We start from the raw sequence: 13,171 nt of genomic DNA on the forward strand, positions 1-13,171 counted from the left end.
TGATGAACGTAGAGATCACCACTATTTTTGAGCTTTTATTACATATCTTTCATGTTATTCATGTCATATTTCTGCGTTTATTGCATCTTTTATCTACGCATTTGGCGCATATCTACTATTTCCTAGATCAAAGGTCTGCTCTTGTTTTTGTGCATTTGTAGGGCAGAAGTGGAGCAGAAATGGACAAAATAGAGTACATATTGAAAACAAGGCCAGATAGGGCCGTGCCCCCTAGGCACGGCCGTGTCTAACCCCCATCAGATGCCAGAACGCCAGACACGGGCGTGTTTCAGCCCGTGCCACACTCCAGAGGTTTTGCTGTACTGGGCCGTGTCTCATAGACACGGCCGTGCCCCTGATCAGAGCCAAGACAGCATAAGGCCGTGCCTCACAGGCACGGCCGTGTGCCTGAACTCTAATTTATTCCAGCTACTGATCGTGCCAAAGTGGCACGGCCGTGTCCTCCAACAGACCAGGCCAGGGTTTGGTCGTGCCTCACAGGCACGGCCGTGCTTCACAGCCAAACGAAGCCAGTGTCTGGCCGTGCCTCACAGGCACGGTCGTGCCTCAGGAAACAAGTTTAGACCAGGCTTCAGACCAGAGAAGAGCCAGCTCCTGGCCGTGCCTCCTAGGCACGGCCGTGTCCAGCACCAGCAAAGAGACAGAGCATGGTCGTGCCTTACAGGCACGGCCGTGCCACATTTTCAGGGCGGAGCCTTGCTTGGGCCGTGTCTCACAGACACGACCATGTCTTCTACCAGAGCTTCCACAGCTGCTGGTCGTGCCTCACAGGCACGGCCGTGCCTTTATACAGAATGAAGACATCACATGGTCGTGCCTCACAGGCACGGCCGTGTGTTGCAGCGCGCTTCCACCCGAAGCTGGACATGCCCTGGCCGTGTCTGCCAGACACGGCCATGTGACGGGGCCGTGTGCAGCGAACCGAGGGCATATAAATAGCCTCCTATCAGCCCTAAAACAAAGGGAGAGACCTTGGGGAGTGTTCTTGAGCCGCCGTGCCGCCATCCGGAGCCGAAATCGACGATCCAATCATCCGATTGGAGCTATTCCTCCGCCTCCATTCCGCCGACGAGAAGATTGCAAGCCGGAGAAGAAGAACTTCATTGATAAGTCCTATTTCCCCTTTTCTTCTTCTAGTCTAGGGATTAGGATGTTTACTTGTATTTCTTCTTCGATTTGTATTCTCTCCGTCATGGAGTAGTTCCTTTGATTCTAGGATGTAGGAGAATCGAGTGTATTGGATGATTTTGACTTGTGGATTTGTATTTGCCATGTCTATGAAATATGCTTGCATTTGCTTTATGGATTGCTTATCTATTGTGCTTATATGGATGATGTGATTGTAATAGATTCGATTCATAAGGATAGGGATTTATTGTGGTTTGAGGATGTATTAGGCCGTAACTGCCGGAGTGCCTGTGTGACAGACAGGAGAGCTACCAACCGGGCGAGTCCGAACGACACTCCTTAAATCATAATGAGTCCTTATGAGAGATAGCTAATGGCTATAGTGAACTAGGAAGGGATCCCTTAATTGGGTATTCGGTGACGGAGAATAGTATACCAGTAGTAATGCCGGAGTGCCCGTGTGACAGACGGGAGAGCTATTAACCCGGCTATCTGGTGTCGTTCCAACCTAGGGATCGTAGCATTAGGAGATTATTGATTATTCCGAGGAAACCTGACGAGGTCTAATTGGATATTTTGGTTAGAATCTCTGCAATTGCGAGGATATTGAGGAATGGTAAGGAGTCCACAGTCGATCGTTCAATACCTCGAGGATACCGAAGTCCTAGGATCGTTTTCCACTCACTTCACTTAGTCGATCTTGTCTTTGGTGGAGGTTTAGGAGTTCACTTTCACCCCCACTTTCCACAATTCAACCCTCAACAAACTGGATCTCTCCAACTCTTCTTGTATCGGTTTAGCGAATTATTCCACAGTCTCAGTGGATCGATATTTTATTACTTCGACGACACCCGTATACTTGCGGGAGCTGTCAGCTAACACGGGAAGCCTAAGCTCATTAGGAGGCCAAAACCAATTCTTCCTCGTGGTCCCTGTCGTAGCCTCAACATAGAGCCTGATATTCACCCACGAGACTTCAAGGAGAATTCTCGGAGACCTTTCGGAGACCTCTCGGAGACCTCAAAAGAATACCAAAAGAATTCTTTTTTAAAGAATTCTATCTCTTTCGCAGATAAAATTTATTATGAATTTTTCATAATAATTTTGTTAAGAAATTTTGTCAAAAAAATAAAATTTTTTAATTAAGAAATTTTGTTAAGAAATTAACGAAATTTTAGTAAGAGATTTTATAAAGATAAAGATAAAATTTAAATAAAAAAATTTATAAAGAAACTAATAAAATCTTATCAAGAGATTTATTCCGTATAAATCTAGATAAGATAAGTTTATTGGATATTTTCTAATAGATTTTTCTTAAAAAGAAAATTTATAAAGAAACTAATAACATCTTATCAAGAGATTTATTCTATATAAATCTAGATAAGATAAATTTATTGGATAGTTTCTAGTAAAATTTTCTTAGAAAGAAAATTTATAAAGAAATTAATAAAATCTTATCATGAGATTTATTCCTAATAAATCTAGATAAAATATGTTTATTGGATAGTTTCTAATAAATTTTTCTTAGAAAAAAAATTTATAAAGAAATTAATAAAATCTTATTAAGAGATTTATTCCTAATAACTCTAGATAAGATAAGTTTATTAGATAGTTTCTAATAAATTTTTCTTAAAGAGAAAATTTATAGAGAAACTAATAAAATCTTATCAAGAGATTTATTCCTTATAAATCTAGATAAGATTAGTTCTAATAAATTTTCTTAAAGATTCTATTAGATTTTTTCCATGGAAATCTAGATAAGAAAAATTATTATAATCTTTCTAAATTTTCTTAAGACGGCTTGACTATAAAAGGAGGGGTTTTGCACAAGGGTGAGATACACAATGAGATAATGGAGAAGAGGAACCTCTTTGCAAAGGCCAGCTCCTCCTCTCCTCTCCTCATCCCCTCTCCTCTTGCTAGGCCGACGGCACAACTTCCTCTTGCTTGTGGCCGGCTCCCCTCCTCCTCTCCTCCCCACCTCCCCTTCTCCTCCTTGCTAGGGCTGGTGGCCAAGAAGAAGAAGGAGTAGAAGAAGAAGAAGAGGAAGAAAAGGAAGAAGAAGAAGGCTTCTTCCTTGCAACCTTGTCGTCGGATTTGAAGAAGGGAAGGGAGAAGAAGAAGGTTTCTTCCTTGCACCCTTGCCATCGGTTTGGAAGAGAAGAAGAGAAGTTCCTAGGTGGATTACATCTTGGAAGACCGTCGCCCACACGACGTCCAAGAGGGCCAGAGGGATACGGCAGAAGATCAAGAGGACTTCGGGTATGTACAATCATGCACGCAACTTACAAAGAAGAAAGGTACAACTAATTCTTTCAGCTACTAGTTGTTTTCTTTGTATGGAACCTGAATACCAAACACAAGAGCCCAATGATCTTAATGCATCGATCAAGCACCTAGTTGATCGATTATGAGGGCTACTTGATAATATTCCATTTTCAAAAATTTTTGTCCGACAAGAATTCAACGAAATGAAATATCAGGTTCCCAACAATAGCATAGCTTATATGATACCTATAGAAGTTACTATTCATTATACTAATCTCCTGTTACCTATCGTTATGCTTTTGCCATATCTGCTCTATCATGTTTTACCTTATTGAGCATGTACTTCTTTCTGATTATCCACTGAGTATATTTGTACTCACCATTTGGACTCTGGGATTTTCTATCTTCCCAGATATCAGGTAGGAGACTACAGCTGATGCCGAGGAGATCCTGCCAGTCTTATCATCTCATAGCAAGTTATGATTCACATTGTATTGTGGATTTTGTATCTGATATGTCTCTGTGTGTGGATGTTGCATTTCGTATCATTCGAGTTCGTACTATCATATCCGTATTTCAGACTTAGAATTTTATGTGCACTGTCGTGTATTCGTTTTATCGTTATCGTGGAGTTTTATCCTTACTGTGGATTTTTCTTTAGAATAGATATGTTTTCGCTGTACGAATCAGTTTTAACGAGTTTTATTCGTTAGTAACGTTACGGATGCATTTCATATATAGTAGGATGTGTGGAGTGACCGTGTGGGTCACATTTACTTTTATTTCTTTGTATAAATCCATAGCATGATATGGATTGGCCGTGTGGGCCTTATATATGTGCATGTATCCAGGGAATTGTCATAGATACAGGGGAGATGCTGCTGAAATTTTTCGAACGGTCGTCTCTCGGGTCGTGACATTAAAGGCGACTTGGGACGAGTCGTCTTCCGTGGAGTCGGACGAGGAACTGACAACCAGCTTCCTCGCTCTACCAGCCCAGGATGAACCGAACTGGAGCGACTATGACTCCGACAGCACCGAAAGCCATGGATCCGTATCCGGTTTGGAAGGCTCCTCGACTTTCTTGGACTTCCGTCCGTGCCAATAGTCGCTCCTCGACCGTCTTGGACTTCCGTTTGCCTTACGTCCGGTCTTCTTACCCGCAAGGACTTTTCTCCATCTGCCTTACCCTGTAAGGACTTCCTCGTGCCAAGAGTTCGCTCCACAACCCTCTTGGACTTTCCACTTGCCTTACCCTGTAAGGACTTTTCTCCACTTGCCTTAACCTGTAAGGGCTTTCCTGCACGCTTAACACACACATTAGATTTCTCATCTGGTGCTCTAGAGTTTATTGATAGCAAACATCAAAATATAGCTGATAGGCATGATTGCAACAACACTTCCTTCCTGCTTGTCTCACAGCGCTAAAGATCGTTTTCCTACTGAGCGCGGCGTCGATACTTCCTTCCCAACCGACCGTGATCCGTCTTCCTTCCTTCGCGCGAGCGCCCCGACCGCATGGGAGCCGGAGAGGAGCCTCTGCTCCCTGACACTAAAAGGAGCCAATGTCCCTGTCACTGGAAGAGACCACCGCCACCGCCTCCTCTTTCACGACCGAAGTCTCGTCACTGTAGCCGGCGTAGGACGCCACTGCTGCCATCCTTTAGTTGCCAACGATGAGGAGGAGATGAAGCTTTAAGCCCTGTTTCTGTGTGCTATTACCATGGGAAAAAATAGGGGAAAGTCCCTTGTTTCTGGACGTGTGGGAGTGGGAGAGAAAAACCTTGTATTGGTTTCTTTTCGGGAGCAAATCGTTGCTGTGACTTGATTCACTTAGTCTAACCGAACTAATCAAAGCTACCTTGTCACATCCTAGACTAGTTAGACGAAAGTTTATCAATAAAATTAGTTAAGTTTATAATTTTTTAAATTGGTTTTATCTTAGAACATGGTCGTTGTTCCGATAACTAAGAAGGACCAAATACCTCGCCACTGCTTGGAAATTATTTTTTGAAATGTGAACTTAGTTAATTGACAATTAAACCTGAATCTAAATCAAAGCTAATCAAATATAGATACCTTCAATAATAAACTAAGCTAAAATTGGAAAATCATCTCACAAATACCCATAGGATCACTGCTTGATGATTTAGACTCGGGTGAAATGAATTAGGTAATAATTTTCTGAAAATAACCCAACAAATGAAATTAATTTTACCTAATTAATAAAGTTAATATCTTTAAAATAAGTTTAAAATCTTTAATTAATTTCATTTCATTAATTTTTAAAATTTAATTAATTTTAAACTTAAATATAATTAACTTTTACACTTTAATTATTTTCAAAATCTAATTATTTTCAAAACTTTAATTAATTTTAAAACTTTAATTATTTGTAAAATCTAATTAATTTTAAAAACTTTAACTATTTTCAAATCTTATTTTAAAACTTTAATTATTTTTAAAATCTAATTAATTTAAAAAAACTTTAATTAAATTTTAAAACCGTAATTATTTTAAAATTTTAATTAATTTTCAAAACCTTAATTATTTTAAAAAATTTATTTAATTTTCAAAACCTTAATTATTTTTAACTTGAATTATTTTCAAACTAAATTATTAATTAAATTAAATTAATTATTTCTAAACCTTAATTAATTCTTAAACTAAATAATTCTTAAATAATAATAAACAACCAACCTTAATTAATAACCAATCCTAATTAAAACCAAGCTTAATCAACCTTAATTAAAACCAACCTTAAAACCAACTTTAATTCAAAATTAACCGAATCAGCCTACTCGAGTCGACTCAAGAGCCGATCCGAGTTGACCTGATTAGACTAGAAAACGACTCCAAAATTTTTTGCTAAAATGTCATTCTTCTGACTCGAGTCGACCTGACCCCAAGAGTCAGTCGACTCCCACCGCTACTCGAGTCGATCTAACCTCTTTGAGTCGACTCAAGGGCGTTTATAAAAGACCCGCGGTTCCCACCGAGTAAACTACTCAAAAATCCTCCCCACAACTTGTCTTTCTCGATTTTCGCACTACAAAAGGCACGACTTCAACCAGGAAGCTTCTTCCACCATCAAAATGCCCAAGTAAAACACTAAACCTATCTTTTTCAATTAATAGCTTAATTTTCTTTAGTTAATTTCATCAAATTTACATATTAGACGATTTAGGAGAGGTAGAGAGGCTACGCCCTCCAGGACCCCCTCTACTGACCCTAGATTTCCTACAGAGGAGCTCAAACTTTGGTATAGTGAGATATCTTATTTATCCTTACCATGTAGGTCATTAGATTGGGGATTTTTTCTACGGTCCTGCCCACTTACCATGGAGGTCATCACACATTACCACCTTGATCGACTTGTTTTATATACAACCCCAATAAACATTACATTGTGTTCAGAGTTCTATAACAACTTAGATTACCTTAATGATCAGACCTTCACCACCCTATCGGACAGAGAGACATTACCATTACACCATCCATGATTAACACCTTTATTGGATTTCGTCCCTCACAGTCTACCTTCCTTGTATATCCACTTGCCAGCTTACCCTTTGGAGACCCTTATGCTCACATCACTCTAGATGTGATGCATACTTACTTTTTACAGGAGGATCAAGATCCTACTCTTGCTCTCTTTCATTCTAGCAGACTTAGGATATAGGAGTATGTCCTGTATAAAGTTATAGTAAACTGCGTCCTACCCCTCACCACTAGGGATCTCACACGGATGAGATCTTTTCATTCCTTTTTACATTATGCCTTTATTCATAGATTAGATCTTGACTTAGGTCTTTTGATTTTCCATACCATAGTTTATGTTTCCTCAATAGTGACTAGTAGGTGAGTCCATATGCCCTACTGTCACATTTTGACTGGTTTACTGAGTTCATTGGGAGTAGACACCACTATTGGTGAGATCTTACCCCAGGGGAATTTTGATAGTATAGGTGGTAGGCAGTTCTCCCTAGGTGGCATAGCCATAGATGACGAAGGGAGACTCTCCTGGAGGCAGCCTCAGCCTCATCCTCAGCGTCAGCCTTAGGAGCAGAACCAGCCTGAACCACCAGCAGATGATGTAGATATAGGAGCTGAGATAGAGGAGCTGTAGGACTCCCATGTTTACCTGGACCACCTCCTCCCCTGACTACTGACCAGAGACTTACTAGGATGGAGGAGTCTCTTCAGTCAGTATCTAAGAGATTAGACGCTCAGGGAGCCAGCATAGCTGAGATGCTTCAGATACTCAGAGCTATGCAGCAGCAGCCACCACCACCACCATCACCATCACCAGCACCATAGTTGATTTTCTTAGTTATCACTTACCTTACTAGATGATTGTACATATCTAGCTCATGTTAGTTAAAGTTCATATATATAAATTGTCTTTTCTTACATTTATCTGAGGTTAAGTTTATGTTTGGTAGAGTAGTAAAATGATGATTTCAAAATTCATATTTTCTTTTATTTCCAATCTATTATAAAATTAGTTTTTCAAATGACTTTCAAAACTTATTTACTTTCATTTGAAAATTTATTTTCTTTTAAAATTTATTTTTCAAACTTAAGAAACGAATGTTTTTACCTTAGCCTAGATTCAAATCCCTAGATATCATAATCTTATAGATCTAGGTGGGCATCTCACAAAGCATACTAGGTAACTTGCTTGTGTTTGTGAAACATAGACTGGTGTGTGATGATTAGGATTTTAGTCTAAGTACAAAGATGCTTAAGTAAGTGCATCAAATCTTACTTAGAGTTTAAACATATATTGATCAAGTTAAGTGTCTCTTTTTGGGATGATACACTTAAACTTGGCTAACTGGGTCAAGCTTCTACTTTCTAATTGATAGCTAAAATCCAAGTTGGACACATGCCCCTTGGATAATATTTTTTTATAAGTATTTTCTTATTATTAAAAGTCTGGACTCAAAATCCTTAGGAATATTTTGATTATGTCAAAGGGGGAGAGTTATTTGAGTTTTCAAGTTAAGAAATTTTTTGTTAAAATTTTTTGAAAATATTCTTTGAAATATTAAAAAATCTTCTTTAAAAAATTAAAGCTTGAAATATTTTTTAAGAAAAGATTGTTTCAATCTATGGGGGCCAAGGACAGAGTCGAGCAAAAGTCCAACAAGTCTAGAGGACTTGGCTGGCATCAGCTATACTCTCCTGAGAGGAGTGGGTCAGGAGACATTCCCGCAAGGAACAGTAGGCATCGGTCTAACCTAAGGTCTCATTGGAGACCTAAAGTTAAGACCAAGAGATAATTCTAGGAACTGACTCTGCAACTGTTATTTTACATATTTTGGAAGCTAACATTCAGTGCAGGTTGGAGAGATTAAGTACTTAGACTCCGAGCTAAGTTATCTAAGGTTCAGATGTGGGAGTCGACCTGAGTCTCAAACAAGTCGACCCGAGCCAGGATAATCGCAGCGAAAGTCAACGTATATCAAAAACCCTCCACGTCAAACTAGGGTCGACTGGAGTAGGTTCTCAAGTCGACCTGAGCACCAGATAACGCAACAGTAGAAAAAGCTTATCGCCAAGCTCCACGTCAGCTTCGAGTCGACCAGAGTAGAGCTCGAGTCGACTGGAGTAGAGATCGAGTCGATCGGAAGACGAAGTCAACACGAAGAAAGAGGATCGCTGCTTAGGTGGAGTCTACTTGAGATTAGCTAGAGTCGACCAGAGCATCCTATATAAGCAACCTCGACCACAGCCTCAGTATTCACTTCTTCCATCATTCCACGAGCAAACCCTGATGAGACGACGGTGACCTGAATGACCATCAGCATCTACAAAGTCGCCGTAATGTCGGAATCACACGCAATCGAAGATCAAGCATCTCCGACGTATTGGATAACAAAAGCTTAATTTAATTGTCTTACCTGTGATTCGATAAACAGTATTATCGAGAGCTTTTTGTAATTGTTAAACTTGTTTCCATAAGGGAACAAGTCTACTAGTAGATTGCCCGTCGAAAACGGTCAAAGATCGTGGGCCTTGAAGTAGGAGCCTTGGATTGTGAACCAAGTAAAAAAAACCTTGTTTCTTTTTACTTTCACTGTCTTCCGCTATGAACTCATGATTTTCGCTTTTGCACTCGAACCTCGAAAATCTATCAAAAAATGCTAAAGTGCTATTCACCCCCCCTCTAGCGCTTTACACGATCCTACAGAAATTCTCAACAACAATTTGACGATTAGTCACAGCAACGATTTGCTCCCGAAAAGAAACCAATACAAGGTTTTTCTCTCCCACTCCCACACGTCCAGAAACAAGGGACTTTCCCCTATTTTTTCCCATGGCAATAGCACACAGAAACAGGGCTTAAAGCTTCATCTCCTCCTCATCGCTGGCAACTAAAGGATGGCAGCAGTGGCGTCCTACACCGGCTACAGTGACGAGACTTCGGTCGTGAAAGAGGAGGCGGTGGCGGTGGTCTCTTCCAGTGACAGGGACATTGGCTCCTTTTGGTGTCAGGGAGCAGAGGCTCCTCTCCGGCTCCCATGCGGTCGGGGCGCTCGCGCGAAGGAAGGAAGACGGATCACGGTCGGTTGGGAAGGAAGTATCGACGCCGCGCTCGGTAGGAAAACGATCTTTAGCGCTGCGAGACAAGCAGGAAGGAAGACCAAATGTTTCCGGCACAGTGAGCTAGGGTTCATCCCTTCCCTCTCTGGCGGGCGGTCGGCTGACGGCGGCGCATCACGGCGGGGAAGAAGAACATAGACCCCGCAACCCAAAATCGCGAACATGCTTTTATTAGAAGCAACAGTAGCGATTAGGTTTTTTAGGGTTTTTAATTCCCTTTTTGATTTTACCGTGGTAGCCAAAACCAAAAAGAGAAAAAAAATAAAATGAAAACCCTAATTCAGATTGAACCGAACCGAGTTACTCTAGAAAATCGATTCAGTTTTGGTTCGCTTGGTTCAATAACCAAAAGACCTCTAATTGGACCCAAACTAGTTTTATTCAATTCCTCTTCACAAGACAAAGCTCATCATCTCTTCTGTTTTGCCAAAACCTCTTCCATCATGAACCAAACTGAGTTGGTTCAATTTGGTTCAAAAGCAAATCATTTGGTTCACTAACTAAACGACCTCTGATTTGAACGAAATCAATTTCGTTCATTTCGTCTTCGTAAGACAAATTCCATCATTTGTCCTTTGTCTGATACAACTAGACTTTATTTCTCTCATTGTGAGAATCTAATTGTTAAACTCGTTTTAAGTCCTTCGAAGAACTTGTAGTGCGTGTGACCCAATAGGTTTCCGGCTATGTTGGTCGTCCGTAATTAATCCATTAATTACGAAACGATCATGAGTGGCACCTAACAGTACATCCCGATCGCCAATTGATTGAAAAATCAATGATTGATTTAGAATAGTTTCTAAACCCTTCAAAAGCTATACTGAAACGTGTCTCATTCCTTTCACCGTCTTATACCCGCTTGGTTCAGGACATGGTCTATGTGTGTCAATCCCCACTAGGCTGACTACGTTATATCTAGCCGAAGCTAGCTTTCTTGTCTTGTGAATTCAAGTTACTTGTACATGTGACCAAGAGTTCCGTACTCTTGACATGTAATGCTTTGGCCAAAATTTTTTAGTAACAATCCTAACAAGCGGCCATAGGGTATCCGTCTTCTTTTCAAAGGAGCGGTGAATCCTCTGTGGGCTATTCAAACACCTTCGAACACTTCGACTTATACCCAATCATCTCGAGTCCACACCTCCTCGGAGATGCTTGCTTAAGATGTCAAAGTATAAGCCTCCATGACCAAGATGACTTGAATACTGCAAGTCAAAGGAAACTCACACATAAGCTGCATTGAGATCTTCGTTGACATATATCTATTTGCATAGAAGCATACGAAGTCTCAAGGCAGGTCACTCCAATGAACTGGTTACCTTTAACCAGCATCCATATTTAACTCTCAACATCCAATGTCTCCAACAGTGAGATCGGCTACTTGGCTAACCAAGGAGTTTAAACATGCTAGTCTCGACAGAATTGATGACATCCATGCTCATCAATTCTTCGACTAGGGATAATTTCAATACATTCATAATTGCACATATAGTGATGCTCACGAGTTGTGATCCAATTACAAATTCTCTCATGCTATTCAATATTTATCCAATAAATAGTATAACCGTAAGGCGATTGCCTTAGGACACCTCTCAATCTAACAAACTCCCACTTGGCCTAAGGCCAATCGCTATGGTATCCAATACCACACGTCTCTATGTGTTCCTCAAAGTTTACTTTGAGGTAGAGATTAAAGGATCCATAAGGATCCTTTCGGTGGGATTCTTCTCGAATTATATTTCTCTTCTACAAATGATTTTTTTGATCTATTGATTTCGCCAAAGCACATATTTGGATATATGGTGAGATAGGTTCCATCGCATGCGCGATTGTTCCATTGTTGTCACAGTAAACCAGTAATGTTTCAACAATGGTTAGAACCATTCTAAGTTCAATAATGAACTACCTGATCCAAACCGCTTCATTTGCTACTTCATAAGCTGCAATATTGTCTTATTTGAAACACTACAAGAAAAAAAGGATTTCCCGGCGGTTTAAAATTCGTTTAGCTGCGGTTTGGAACCGCCGCAAAATCATTTCCCGGCGGTTTACCAAACCGCCGCTGATACCGGTGTCGTTAAACCATTTAGCGGCGGTTTTAGAGAACCGCTGGAATAACCGCCACTAAAATAGATTTCCCGGCGGTTGTTTTTGCGGCGGTTCAAAATATTTCCCGGCGGTTGTTTTTGCGACGGTTCGAAATATTTCCCGGCGGTTATTTTTGCGTCGGTTCGAAATATTTCCCGGCGGTTTGCTAAAACTGCCGCGAAATGGTTTCCCGGTGGTTTGCTAAAACTGCCGCGAAATGGTTTCCCGGCGGTTTGCTAAAACTGCCGCAAAATAATTTTCCGGCAATTTAAGCTTTGAGTGTGCAATTACAGATTTTTCAGCCCGCGATAGTTTTTATAAATAAATACAAAAATTAAACCAAAAATTGTAATAAATAGAAAATTTTACTTGCATTAATTTCTTGCAAAACTAGTAAACAAATATCAATCATTACACATGGATATCAAAGTTGTCAGATGTCAAATACAATGAATTTAGGTTACAAAAAAACTGAAACTTTGTTTGGTTACAAAAAAACTGAGAAATCTCTCTAGCTTTCTCAGATGTCAAATCCTAGAAATAGATCCCTCTCTTTTCCTTCAACCAGGTTGCAAATTCGTTGTTTTTTGAAAAGTAGTCATCTGGAGCGCTCTTCAAACATGTAAAGTAGGCATGTCTGCACAAGTAAAAAAAAAATTAGAAGAGACAAACTAAATCTTGTCACTCATGCTAGATTCAATACTACACAAAATTATGTACATAAAAAAAAGACAGAATGCTTAACAGACAACACAAAGCTGGCCTAAAGTTTGATTCAATATTTCACTTAGACAAACTATAACCTAAAGAACAAAACACCAGCAAATAAGGAACCATTGCAAATAAGGAACCAAAGTGATACACACAACAAATCTAGAATAAAGGAAAATACAAAGAAGTGGATTATAACACCAAACATATACATTAACCAAATCATTTAGATGTACTTGATCAAATTTAACTAAGAAGTTGCAAGATAGATTAGTTCTGGAAAGAGCAAATATGGCCAGTGCTCTATTTTAAACCAATAAATTGTCATTATGGACTAAAGAAC

Source organism: Curcuma longa, chromosome 21 (genome assembly GCF_044706935.1).
Source record: "Curcuma longa cultivar G26 ecotype Majalengka, Jawa Barat chromosome 21, ITB_CL_G26_1.1, whole genome shotgun sequence".
Taxonomy (NCBI): Eukaryota; Viridiplantae; Streptophyta; class Magnoliopsida; order Zingiberales; family Zingiberaceae; genus Curcuma; species Curcuma longa.